The sequence below is a fragment of the Miscanthus floridulus genome, chromosome 19 (assembly GCF_019320115.1).
Source record: "Miscanthus floridulus cultivar M001 chromosome 19, ASM1932011v1, whole genome shotgun sequence".
In the NCBI taxonomy this organism is placed as follows: Eukaryota; Viridiplantae; Streptophyta; class Magnoliopsida; order Poales; family Poaceae; genus Miscanthus; species Miscanthus floridulus.
Genome location: NC_089598.1, coordinates 86733003 through 86744395, shown reverse-complemented (window position 1 = coordinate 86744395; position 11393 = coordinate 86733003). Strand labels below are relative to the sequence as shown.

Genomic DNA, 11393 nt, shown 5'->3' with positions numbered 1-11393 from the left:
ACACTTAGCGCTTTTGGCAGTGGGGGACGATGTGATCATCTCCTGGTCATCCGCTTAACACGCTTCAAGAAATGCACTGGCCGACTGGTTGAACAAGTGTGGAGACGGCGAGAAAAGGCGGAGCGCTGACACTGCCACGATCGCAATCCAAATCCTCTGCAACCCAAGTCAAGTGACAAACGCAAGTAGACAGGTAGCAGTAGTAAACTTCTCCACGAGGTACGAATGGCATATGCTGGATGGGAGGCTATCTGCGTTCTGCGACGCCGCCCATCACCTCATCAGCTGTCGCTTTCGGACCAACTGAGGTTATCATCTGAAACTTCGGCGGCCGTGTATATGCTCGCGCAGTGGTAAAAGTCGGCCGTGCCGCGTGGTCGGCCTGACGGCCTCGCCTCGGTGCGTGACGGGTCACGCGCGCGCGGCCACGATCGATTCAGTACTCCAGTCCCTGGACATGTCGTCCGACTCGTCCCATTGGAAATCGGACTCAGGTGGGTCGGCGGAGACGGAAAAAAAAATGCTCCGGCGACCGTCCGCGTCGCGCGCCGCTGGCTGCGGCTGTGCTCCATCCACTTGCTTGAGGCCACTGCCGAGGTCTATGCAAATTATGAGCTCCGCACCAACGACCACGCTACTCCATGGCATTGAGCTCCGCGCCGACTTGTTTGATGCATTTCATATGTTTTATATAGATGTTGCAAGTGTTTCATTTAGATGTTGCAAAAATAGATATTGTGTTGCATTTGTTGCAATGGCTATACACGTATGTTTCAAGTGTATACTTTAAATGTTTCAGCTGTTTCAGACGTATGTTGTAAGTGTTTTATCTGAATGTTGCATATGTTACAGTGGTTATAAACATATGTTGCAATCGCATATTCCAAATGTTTCACCTGTTTCTGACTTATGTTGCAGCAAGTGTTTTACGTTGCAAGTGTTTTCATTAGCAGTCGCGGGAAGCGAGCACGGGTGGAGGCGGTCCCCGCGGGCGCAGGCTGTCTCCACGTGCATGCGCAGAAGCAGGCGCGGGCGCACAACATCATGTGTAGCAGTAGCAGGCGAGTAGGCGCGCACAAGTGTAGTAACAGGAGGCGTGGGCAGGTGCAGCAGGCTGGTCAGGCATAGCAGCATGCGCAGTAGACGCGGGCGTTCAGACGGGGGCTAGCGTCTGGACGTCCGGGCGCTAGCCACGACGAAAAAAAACAGAAATACTCAGTTCACTGTCCTCTCTCTTCAACTCTCCCTCTCTTCTTCTCCATCTCCGGCGAGCATAGAATGGGGTTTGGGGAGAGGCAAGCCGGCCAGGCGGTGGGGATGGCGGTGGGCGGCGTTAGGGCCCTGGTGGCGGTGGAGGTGGCCGGGCTAGGTCGTGGCGGGGGCATCGCGGCGAGCTCGCCGACGCGCTACCGTAGGGTTAGGATGGGCGGGGTTGAGGGGTGGGTTGCGGGTAGCGCGGTGAGGCGGCTCGCGGTCGGCTGCTGGTGCTGGGGCAGGGCAAGGACAAGGTTCGCCGCCGGCAACCTTCCTTGTCTTTAGGGGAGGGCTGGGTCGTTGGGCGGCGACGCCACCAGGGACGGCGAGGGTGGGGTTGGCAGGGTGCCAGAGAGCCAGAAGAAACGGGAGGAGAAGATGGAGAAGATGTGTGAGGAAAGTGACTATTGGTGAAGCAAACCATCAGACTCTCCCCCCTCAAAAAAAAGGCACTGTTAGAAATATGAGTAACCGACAATATGATGTAGTAGTAGTAGTAATCATCAGGTGTACTTGGCTACTTGCATTGAGCAGTCTGTACGTGTAGATAGTCCACGTATTCCATCCAATGTTTGAACGTGTATGTAATAGCAGTCATAAGAAAAAGCTAGATCAATGAAGACTTGGGACTCAGTTGGTGGAGTTGGTTACCTAAATTGGTCTCAATGAAGACTTGGGACTCAGTTGGTGGTCAAGGCTCAACACCATCAACCAATTTGAGTTCCTCCGAAGCAGCTCATCACCCAGCACAAATATAATGCGCACATGCGTGTCTGTCTGCATGGATGTGCTTGGATAAAATTGTTGAAACTAGCGGTCTCAGACAGCGTGGGGGAGAGGCCTCCGCCCGTCAGGCGTCGCCCTTGGGCGGAGGCCTCTGTTTCCCCCACGCTGTCTGAGACTGCTAGTTTCAACATTGGCGCCCACCGTGGTTTGGCCAAGACAAACCAACGATGGCAGGGAAAAGAAAAACCACCACCAGAGCAGCAACGACCACGGGTCAGAGAGGAAGGCCTAGGCGCACCACTCGTAGCACCTACGCAACCTTGCTAGCGGAGGATGGCGCCAGAGCAGATGCCCAGGGTCAACAACCGGAACCCCAACATCCAGAGATCCAAGATATGGAGGCCCAACCAAACTCAGGTACAACACTCGAACAAGAACTGCAACAGCTGCAAGCACAGTTGCAAAGAGCGCAACAAGAGAGGGACAGAATGGCAGCAGCATTCGCAGCTAATCAGCAAGCTACTCAAGCGTCAGCACAAGCAGTAGAAATAAGGCAGCAGTTGGCAGTCCTACATGCTGAGATGCTAAGTATGCAGCATGCAGTACCAGCGTCAACCTCCGCGATCCCAGCCTCCGCAGCAACACCAACTGCAACCATGCCTCCGCCAGTGACCAGCCCAACCACGATGCCATCTCAGGCGATGCGGAGGCCTATCGATCCTAAGTCCCCACTCTCTGAAGGCATACAACAATTGCCATGGCCAACGGCGTACAAGCCAATCACACTATCAGAGTTCAACGGAAAGACAGACCCCCATCAGGTCATTATGAGTTACGAGGCAGCAGTAACCTCCGCCGGCGGAGACGACGCCGTCATGGCAAAGTCATTTGTTATTGCTGCCGAAGGTGACGCGTTGGCTTGGTATTCCATGCTCAAACCAAGCACGGTCTATTCTTGGAAAAATCTCCGGGACAAGATATTGGCAAACTTCAAGGGGCTAGCAGCATAGTCGCTGACATCCACAGATCTGTTCCAGTGCAAACAAATGCAGGGAGAGACACTACACGACTACTTCCGGAAATTCGTGCAACTAAAGGCGAAGGCACCAGACATCCCAGAAGAGATCGCCATTGAAGCAGCGATCAAAGGCCTCTGAATCGGGCCGTTTGCAGCACACCTAGCAAGAAAGAAACCAACTTCCATACAACAGTTGTATGACGAGTTCGAGAAGTACTGCAGATCAGACAATAACCTCTGGAAAAGGCTGGAGGAGCAGGGTCAAAGCAGACAGCAAAATAGCAGCAAAAACTCCCAGAAAAGCTATACGAACCAGAATGCATCAAATCAGAAACCAGGCCAGGGGTAGGTGCTCAGCATCGAGGGTCAACCTTACCCCGAACAAGGGCAACTGGCAGCGCCAGTAGGGCCGGAGACCCAGACCAGGAACCAAGGTCAGCAAGGTTACCAAGGCAAAAACTGGAACAAAAACCACAACCAGAAACAACGCAGGCCATATTGCGTTTTTCACGGCGAAAGCGCAGGGCATAGCACCAAAGATTGTCCGGAGATAAAAGAGACACAGGAAAGAATGAAGAACAAGCAGACTGCCCAACCTCCGGCATAGCAGAGCGCAAGAGAGGTCAACAACACCTACACAACTGCCCACCAGCAGTACTGCCCGATGTACCCAGCGCTAAACGCAAACCAAATACATCCCTCCACACTGGCCTCCACCTATTACCCAGAATTCCTACCAGCATGGCGGTCAGCGCCCCCGCAGCAGCCTCCGGCGGGCAACTATAGGTCGGAGGCAAGCCTGACCTACATAAACCCAAAACCTCCCCACATAACCTACCTCAAAACAAACCAACCGCCACAAAACCAAAGCAGGTTCGAGCATCCGCCGCAACAGCAGCACATGCAGCAACTGCCTCCGCCGCCACTTCACAACCAACCCCCAACACCAAAAAATAAGCCAAACCCAGAAAACCAAGTCAACCCTCATGGAGCACTGTCAACAATAGGCATGGTACTATCAATCGTCGGAGGATCATCAATGGAGTTTCAAACGAAAAAGCAGAAAAAGAATCACCTCCGCCTGGTAAACAACGTAGCAGTCCAGGGCCCAGCAAAATACACAGACTGGTCCAAAGTCCCAATCACCTTCACAGAAGAAGATCTCCAGCTAGAAAGCTACCCTCACACAGACGCAATGGTGATCAAGACAAACATAGCAGCATGGGAGATAAGCAGTGTTGATTGACACTGGCAGCTCAGCAGACATCATCTTTGCAAATACCTTTGACCAAATGAAGCTTAGCAGGAATCAACTACAGCCCTCCGAATCCCCTTTGATAGGATTCGGAGGCAAGCAGATACAAGCACTAGGAAAGATATCACTCCCAGTGTCATTTGGAACCCAAGCAAATGCTAGAACCGAATACATAACCTTCGACGTCGTCGATCTGTATTACCCATACAATGCCATCTTGGGCAGAGGATTCACAACCAAATTCAACGTAGCCCTACATATGGCCTACCTGTGCATGAAAATACCAGCACTCCATGGTATTATCACAGTCCGAGGCAGCCAGAAAGAAGCAAGAAACATAGAAAAAGCAATCTACAGAGCCCAAAGAAACATCAATGCATTCGAGTCGGCAGACAAAGAACTAGAGCCTCCGGATATGCCCAGAGGAAAAACAGATATGGCAGATCAAGAGGAGACAAAGCTGATCCCTCTAGAAAAGGGGTTACTAGATAGAAAAGTAACAATTAGCTCAGAATTGAGCAAGACAGAGGAGCAAGAGCTCATGGAAACTCTAGTAAAAAACAAAGACATCTTCGCCTGGTCAGCCTCCGACCTCTAGGGAGTCAGTAGGGACATCATACAGCATGAACTGGATATCAATGAAAACATGAGGCCAAGAAAGCAGAAATAGAGAAAAATGTCAGAGGACAGAATCCTGGCAGCAAAGGCGGAAGTGCAAAGATTGCTAGATGCAAAAGTCATCAGGGAAGTCAAGTATTCAGAATGGCTTGCAAACGTAGTACTGGTACCAAAGAAGAATGGCAAAATGAGAATGTGCATAGATTTCACAGATCTGAACAAAGCTTGCAAAACAGACCCTTTCCCATTGCCAAGAATAGATGCCTCCGTCGACAAGGCAGCCAGATGCCAGAGATTTTCTCTCCTCGACTGTTTCTCTAGGTATCACCAAATCTGGATGAAAAAAGAAGACGAAGACAAGACAAGTTTCACCACTCCATTCGGGACATACTGCTACACCAGAATGCTGGAGGGCCTCAAAAATGCCGGAGCAACCTTTGCCAGAATGACAAAGGAGGTTTTGGGCTCACAACTAGATAGAAACATCATAGCCTACGTCGACGACATAGTGGTCATGAGCAAGAACAAGGATGATCATGTCTCCGACTTACAGGAGACCTTCGCCAACCTAAGGGCAGCTAGCCTCCGCCTCAACCCAGAAAAATAAATATTTGGAGTTACAAAAGGGAAGATGCTCGGATACATCATAAGTAGTGAAGGCATCAAAGCGAAGCCAGACAAAACCAGAGCAATAATGACAATGGCAGAACCAAAAAACAAGAAAGAAGTGCAAAAGCTGACAGGAAGAATAGCAGCGCTCAACAGATTCATCTCAAAGGTAGTAGAACGCAGCCTACCCTTCTTCCAAGCCTTGAGGGGCGGAGATAACTTCGAGTGGGGGTCCAAGCAGTCGGAGGCATTTCATAACTTGAAAGAGCATCTGGCAAACTCACTTGTAGTCTCCATCCCAAAATCAGACAGCCATTGATTGCTATACGTGGCGGCCTCCGACCATGCAGTCAGCGCAGTCTTAGTCCACGAGCTAGAAAATGAATCAGGCAAAACCCAAAAGCCAGTTTATTTTATCTCAGAAGCATTGTCCGGAGCCAAGCTAAACTACAATGAGGTAGAAAAAATTGCCTACGTAGTACTGACGGCATCAAGAAAGCTAAAGCATTATTTCCAAGCCCACGAAATCCCGGTTCCAACATCGCTGCCACTACAAGACTTGCTCAGAAACAAAGAAGCCTCCGGCAGAATAGGCAAATGGGCTACAGAGCTATCACAGTTTGGTATCTCCTATGTCCCCAGAACAGTAATCAAATCACAAGCACTAGCCGATTTTGTAGCAGATTGGACACCTCCGACAGAGCCCAAGGTACAACCAACCACTCAAGGCTAGATAGCATTCATGGATGGAGCCTGGGGCCAAGCCGGAGCAGGAGCCTCTGCTGTCCTAATGGCATCCTCCGGCGTCAAACTGAAATACGCAGCAAGGCTAGAGTTCAAATCAACAAACAATGTAGCAGAATATGAAGGCCTGATCCTAGCGCTCAGTAAAGCAAAGGCCCTAGGGGCCAAAACATTGACAGTCAAAATAGATTCTCAAGTGGTTACTGGCTAAGTAGAGAAAGAATACACATCAAGAGAGCCAGAACTCATCAAATACCTATCCGTTGTCAGAAATTTGGAGCGGAGATTCGAGGGCTTCACCCTGAAGCACATCCCAAGATCAGAAAATGCAGAGGTAGATGAACTAGCTAAAGCGGCGGCAAACAACCTGCCACTGCCACCAAACACTTTTTACCAGATCCTGAAGTCTCCGGCTACTGCGGAGACATCTAAGACTGTTGATGCAAAAGTGGATCTGCAAACACAAAGGGCTAATACCCGAATCGATATCCAGAGCGTGCCAGTCGATTTGACCTGTTAATCGACAAGGATGAAGATACGAACACTTTAGTCCTGACAACAGCGATACGCCCGGAAGTCACGGCCAAGAGGTGCTCACGCGGAACTCGAGAATCGCCGAAGGTCGCACTGAAACGATGCAGCTCGCCGATTCAATGAGAACTCGTAAAAAAGAAAAAAAAGTATGCAAATTGACGAAGTCGCCGAAAAGTAAGTAGATGCAAATAGGAGTAAAAGTTGGTTTTGATGTTGATTGATATCTCTCTTACATTGCCCCTTACTCCATATTTATACCCTGATCTAAAGAGACACAACCAAACACAACTAGGACACCAATCCCATATCTAAGGAAACACGTGACTCTTACATGAATCATACTCTAACTAATATAGAAAAGGAAATCAACTTCTATCTATTTCCCTGTCCGCCTCAATTACGATGGAAACCTCACTGTCCTCCTTCCCATCGGCATACTCCCTATTTCATCGGCAGTAGTCTTCAAGCCTTCCTTCATCGGCATATTCCCTGTTTCATCGGCAGTAGTCTTCCAGCCTTCCTTCATCGGCATATTCCCTGTTTCATCGGCAGTAGTCTTCCAGCCTTCCTTCATCGGCATATTCCCTGTTTCATCGGCAGTAGTCTTCCAGCCTGGCTTTCATCGGTTATCAAAGTATTCAATAACTTTCCCCTTGCCGATTAGTCCACTCCGATTATTTTGACACGTGCAAAAAACGGTGTCAACACATGCCCCCCAATTTCGGAGTATAAAACCATTAATGCTCCGAAATTTACTCCAGATAACGCTTGCCTTCGCCCGATTACCGTAACTCATTCTCCAAGCCAAAACTTGATTTGTTATCAAATCCAATCAAATCTATTCTTGATTCACGCACTTCAGTAAATATCGCACAATCGCCAACCACTCTTGCCCTGATTATGGTTAAGATACCGAAGCAATAACCCATCGGCAAGATCTTAACATGATAATGCTGCCATTTTCAGAATTAAAATATCCTATATCGATATCCCTTCCAAGTCATGATTACTTGTCATCAACTCATCTGTACAATCCCCTGATTATCGTGCGAACAGTTACCATATCCTTCTGAACCGTCTCGACCTATATGCGCGCGATATAGAGATAAGTCCAAAATACCCTTACTCCGGGTGGCTTATAAATAGATTTCTCCGGAACCCTCATTTTCTACTTTCAGCCTCCAATCCTTGGCATTTTCTCTCTCCGGCGGCGACTCCGACGAACAACCGCGCGACCTCAACCAAGGAGAACCCTTCTCCGGCGCTAACTTCAAGTTTCCTCAGGACCATGGCCATCAACTTCGACGTCCCCGCGGTTCGCTCCACTTCCATTACCCTTTACTTTAATCTTTTCGCAAATTCATTCAGTCGGTGATTTTTCCTTTCTTCTGTTCTCTGGATTCTATAACCTTAGGAACTGCGCAACAAATTAATTATCCCAACCGATCAACCGCACGTCCAATGCCTCGGTCCAATGGGCAACCCAGATCCAACCGATCTGATCAATGCAGAGGTTAACAGAATCCCCTTTAGAGCCCAAAATTTTTCTCTGAATTTGTGGAAAGACACATTCCGATCTTGGCCCAAAACCACCAAGGGGTGGAAAGATTGGTACTTGAGAGTTAATAGATCGATGCAAGTATACTGGGCAGAACGAAGATTAGACCAATGCATTAGGCTATCTATTGCCGATATGCAGAAAAATGAATCAATGATGATTGCAGCTGCTTATTTCTGGTCAGACACGACCAATACTTTTATGTTTGGACATGGCCCAGCCACTCCTACCCTTGCCGATATCCATATGCTTACTGGCTTGGACATCTCAACTGCCGATGAAGGCTCCATCTATGGTAGAAAGCCTGAATACAGGGTAAATACCCGCAACATCGGCGGTTGGACAGGATACATTCAAGAATACCAGAAGACCGGGACAGTTAACCAGAGGGAACATGCCACATTCCTGAATATGTGGTTGGAAAAATTCATCTTCTGTGGTCGATCAGTAGGACCAACCAACGCCTTTCTCCCTGCAGCTGAACTTTTGGCTAATGGCGTAAGGTTTCCTCTTGGCCGATACCTTCTGAGCTCCACTTATCATCTTCTTCATCAAGTGTCTCAGAAACTTTTGCTCGGCGAACCCATCGGCAATCTGGGAGGCCCGTGGTGGTTTATCAACATGTGGCTGAATGCCCATATGCACAAACGTTTGCAATGGGACTTTTTTGCTCAACAATTCCCACGAGAAATTGCTGAAGACTATGTGCTTGGGGATGATGAATCGGCAACACGCTCACCCCTCAATTTTGGTGAAGCCATAATTGTCCTTCCTGGAACAGAAGCCAACGAAGACCAAATCGGCAGATTCTTTCAAAGCTTCTACAATGGTCTTTCTCGTGATCATAGGGCCTGGGTGCCTTATATTGACGAAGACAACAGATTCCCCCTTCTTTTCAACTTTGCCGATAACACTCTGAATCAAGATAATGAGCTCATGATGGCTATCATTACTCCCAGGGCAATTCCAGTAAACACATTCGGCAGCGGGAAAAACACCAACATTACTTATGAATTTTACAACCCATCGGCAGTATCCCGCCAATTGGCTTTTGGGCAATTGCCAATCAAACTCTGCTTTGCCGATGTGATCAAACCCAGGGAAACAATCACCTGCGGAACAGATTGGAACAAGGTAGTACAACTCTCCCCCGATGCCGATACTACAGATGTTGATATATCCACCTGGACACCAATATCTTTCATCACCGAGTCATATAAGCAATGGTGGCAAGAGTGGAAAGAACAACTGTTCGCAACTTCTGCTCACACATATCGGCACATGATCGACCCTGAATACGCCATCCCTGACGACGCGGTAAGTTTCCTTTAACTCCCTTCTGCTTTTCCCTTCATATATCAGCAACCGATTCTCTTGTAACAGGTTAACAACCCAGCACCATCGGTGAGCAAAAGTGGGAAACCCTTCAATCTCCGGCCTGTTTTCCCAACATCGCTGATCGGCTACAACGCTCCCACCTTAGCCGCTTTGACCCACCAGAAGATTCGTACCAAGACCATCACTTCCAAGTCCAAATTGGCTACATCCAGGGCTACTCCATCGGTTGCTGCTACAACCTTGGTCAAAGCATTTAAGGTAACAACCTCGTTTATTTTTACTTATGCCGATCACAAACTGTATTAACCTTAATCATCAGGGGGTAAGAGCTACTACTGGATCGTCATCGGCAATTCCGCCGATATCAAGCACCACTTCCTTCGATGAACCTTCAGAGGTAGCTTCTTGACTTTACATTTTACTTGTTAAATATCATCTCTTACACTTGTTTTGCAGCAACAATTGGGTACATCGGCAAACGTACCAGATGTCCAAGCTTCACAACCAACAAGTGTCGATGCCCCCCAGCCCATCGTTGCCGATGCCCAAGCAAAACGCAAAGCTTCAACAGATACTGAAGCACAGCCAAAACGACAAAGGTCTATGCCGATCCCTACATCTGCCCCAATGTCATCGGCCGTCATACCTCAAGAGCCCACCATCGATGAAGTCACAGAGGATATCCCATCGGCAAGCTCAGCCGATCCCCCACACGACATACTCCAGGTTGCTTCCTCCAGTCAAGCACAAGAAATTGCCTTGAAACAGGTAAACCGATCAGCCTAGTTGATTTACAATACTCATACTTACCCCTAACTGATCTCCCTCTCTCTCTCTCAGGAACAAGACTCCCCGAACAGCCTATTTTCCTTTGCCATTGATATTTCTGACGACGATGGAGAGGAGACAAGTTCTTCCCTTGCACTGGGAACAATATCGGCAGAGACTAAATCCAAGTTGGAAACCCTCCTGAACTTGCTACAACAAGGTACCGCCCAACTGGTAGATGACTCGGACCCCGCAAAGGCAATCTTCAAAACAATTCGGGGCCAGGTCCCTGCCGATGTTGAAGAAGTACTCTTCCCAGCAGCTCACCTAGAAAGCCGCCAACTGCAATATCAACGGGCCGCTCAGCGCATTGCCGATAGAGCAGCTCAGGCTCAACTCAAAGAAGAGATGCTACAACTGAAACAGATTGCCGATGAGAAGCACAAGGGCATCGGCAACTTGCAGACTTCGGGCGCTGAACTTAAGCAGAAAATCTTAGACTTATCAGCAAGGAAGATGGCTCTATTGGCTGAATTGAAAGAAGTTGAGGCAGCCTTAACTCATGCCCAACAAGAAGAAAGCCAGCTACCCGATGCCATCAAGGCCCTTCAGCAAGAAAGAGATATCCAAGCTCGCAAAGCTTTAGCCATGAAGAAAAAACTCAAGCCTGTGGAGGGTGCTGCCGATGACGATATCAAAGAAATGGAGGAAGCCGACCAGATTCGCCTGCGTGCGATATTAGCTATCCAATCCTTGTTGAACGTGTAATCTTATTTATTGTATCGGCACTTTATGAGACATTGACATCCTTGCATAATTCTAGCCGATAGTACTGTTATCGGCACTTATACTTTTATGCATCTATCCAGATACTAGGGTAATATTTCTTTAAATATTTTCCATTTATCGCTCTGGGAAACACAACCCCTTCGAGGGTTTCTAAAATATATGCATTACCAGGAACAGACTGA

The 11393-nt window shown here is 48.5% G+C and overlaps 1 long non-coding RNA gene across 1 annotated transcript; it reads left to right on the top strand.

The window, feature by feature from the left end:
• Positions 1 to 9920: 9920 nt before the first annotated feature.
• LOC136527012 (uncharacterized) lies at positions 9921 to 10867 on the top strand. The gene is made up of 3 exons (XR_010776656.1): positions 9921 to 10051; positions 10111 to 10422; positions 10495 to 10867. It is a non-coding gene; the product is annotated as an uncharacterized lncRNA (long non-coding RNA).
• Positions 10868 to 11393: the final 526 nt, after the last annotated feature.